General features: G+C 43.6%; 1 pseudogene; it reads left to right on the forward strand.

The window, feature by feature from the left end:
• The first annotated feature begins 220 nt into the window (after nucleotides 1-220).
• LOC149558973 (L-type lectin-domain containing receptor kinase IX.1 pseudogene) lies at nucleotides 221-2,303 on the forward strand (annotated as a pseudogene).
• Nucleotides 2,304-2,601: the final 298 nt, after the last annotated feature.

Below are 2,601 nucleotides of genomic sequence, written 5' to 3' on the forward strand. Positions count from 1 at the left end.
AATTTGTCCAAAAATATTGTGTTGATTCTGTTGCGCATTTCTTTCCGTATTTTAAGTGAAGTTGCAGTTGTGTTATTTTTCGATATTAGCTGGAAATTTATTTTCAGCAGTTTAATAATCATTTGTGATAGGAGATTAATAATCAGTGACTGCAATAGTTTGATTTTTCACAAATATTAGGACGTACAATACAACAGACTCTTACATTGATTCAAACACTCTACAGCTCACAAGAAATCGATTCAGTGGCAGCCTGCAAACAAGCTTTGGTTGGGCCACCTGTTCTATCCCGATTCCTATGCGGGACAACTCTTCTGGGGCTCTTGCAAATTTCACTTCACATTTTCGGTTCATCATCCATAAAGATCGCACCGTTTTGGGCGGAGATGGAATCACTTTCTTCATGGCTCCCTTTGATGCTCAACCGCCTGTCAACGCTACGGGACAATGGCTGGGCCTGTTCAACCAAACAGTGAATGGAAATTCATCGAATCAGATTGTGGCAGTGGAGTTCGACACCTACAAGAACCCATTTGATCCAGATGACAACCATGTGGGAATCAATGTCAATTCAGTCACTTCCCTGGTGAACGTTTCGCTGTACACAAATGCAAGTGCTCAGCCGGCCAACGAGAGTCTCAAGAACGGTCAATATTGGGATGCATGGGTGGATTATGATGGCGGAGCAGAGGAGATTAAGGTATTTCTTTCGCTTAATCCATCTGGTAATAGCAATAATATCTCTAAACCAGGAACCCCAATCTTGTCGTATAAAATAGACCTAAGGCAATTCGTTCCGGACAAGGTCAAGGTCGGGTTTTCAGCTTCCACTGGATTGTCATACGAAACCCACGCCATTTACTATTGGAATTTCTCGTCTCAGTACTCTTGGGAAATCACTATTCCAAATGGAAACGGCAATAGCAGTTCTGTAAAAGTTGTCTTGATTTCAGTCTCCGCCAGTTTGTTCGCTCTGTGCGGATTCATATTCGTTGGTGTGTGGTGGCATCGAAGAATTAGAAGAAAGTCCAGCGGGCCGGGGGATGCGGAAGAAAGCGATGTGGAGCTGGACGAATGGTTTGCTCAAGGCCCCCGCAAGTTTTCCTATGCTGAGCTCAGCGCTGCCACCAGAAACTTCAGCGAGGATGAAAAGCTCGGTCAAGGAGGCTTCGGAAGCGTGTATCGAGGCATTTTGTCCTCAACCAATGAGGTTGTGGCTGTGAAGAGAATATCTCAAGGCTCGAAACAAGGGAGGAAGGAGTATGTTTCAGAGGTTACCATAATCAGTAAAATCAGGCACCGTAACCTTGTGCAGCTCTTAGGATGGTGCCATCAGAAGGGCGAGTTGCTTCTTGTTTACGAATACCTGCCAAATGGGAGTCTGGACAGCTATTTATTCGGTAAGAAAAAGGATGCCTTGGATTGGGATCGAAGGTATATGATTGCGTGTGATATAGCCTCTTCTCTTGTTTATCTTCACGAAGATTGTGAGCAGCGTGTTGTGCACAGAGACGTGAAGTCCAGTAATGTTATGTTGGATTCCGATTTCAACGCAAAGCTTGGGGATTTTGGTCTGGCTAGACTGGTGGGACGCGATCACCCCGCTCATACGACCGTCGTGGCGGGGACATTTGGGTACCTGGCACCCGAGTGTGTTTACACGGGAAAGGCCAGTACAGAATCTGATGTGTTCAGCTTTGGAGCTCTGAGTTTAGAAATTGCCTGTGGCAGGCGACCAGTAGATCGAAGTAGCTCGGATGGGGAGAGGCTCGTTGAGTGGGTTTGGGATTTGTATGGTCAGGGAAGACTCTTTGATTCTGTAGATCAAATTTTGGACGGGAATTTTAAAGACGACGAAATGGAGCGGCTGCTGCTGTTGGGATTGCTGTGTTCTCATCCCGATCCAAAAGCGAGGCTGAAAATGAGAGATGTTGTAAAGATATTGAAATTTGAAAACCAGTTGCCAGACGTTCAGCTGAATTTGCCCGTTGCTGTATATGACAATCCCGTTTCTGGTGGCAATGAGTCATGGAGAATTACGGGTACATCTATATCATTCAGTTCGGCTATGCATACGTCATCGTCATCTTCTACTACTGGTTCAGGCGCCGGAATTGTGTCGAAGCCTCTTTTATTTTATAAAGATGGTCATCCCGCAACTCAAAGTTGGTAGATTTGTAAGACACCGTCAGAGATATTGCTGGCCCCCAGAATGCGGAGAAGAATCTGTTGTCTCTAATTTTTTATGATTTCTCTTCTTACAACTCGGTGTGCCCTGGAAAAATAAATGTTTAATCTATATTTTTATTATAATTTTTTTTATCAATATGAATTGGGAATAATGTGCTTGTGTGCATATGAAATTCGAATGTATCGGTGATGAGAATCAAAATACTTTTGCGGGTTTGGATGAGGCGAGACTGCTCGGAGCTTTAAGCAATGGTCAAATATGGAACATACACAAAAGTTAAAATCCCGCGTTATTTCGTTGTACCATACTAAAAACGTCATTGTACTCTCGCAAGTTGACACTTAACACACAACATAGTTATTTAAAAAAAAATCCAACTAATAAACGTCATTGTACTCTCGCAAGTTGAC

This window comes from Cupressus sempervirens, chromosome 5, assembly GCF_028749045.1.
Source record: "Cupressus sempervirens isolate cs-2001-9-10 chromosome 5, ASM2874904v1, whole genome shotgun sequence".
NCBI classification, from domain to species: domain Eukaryota; kingdom Viridiplantae; phylum Streptophyta; class Pinopsida; order Cupressales; family Cupressaceae; genus Cupressus; species Cupressus sempervirens.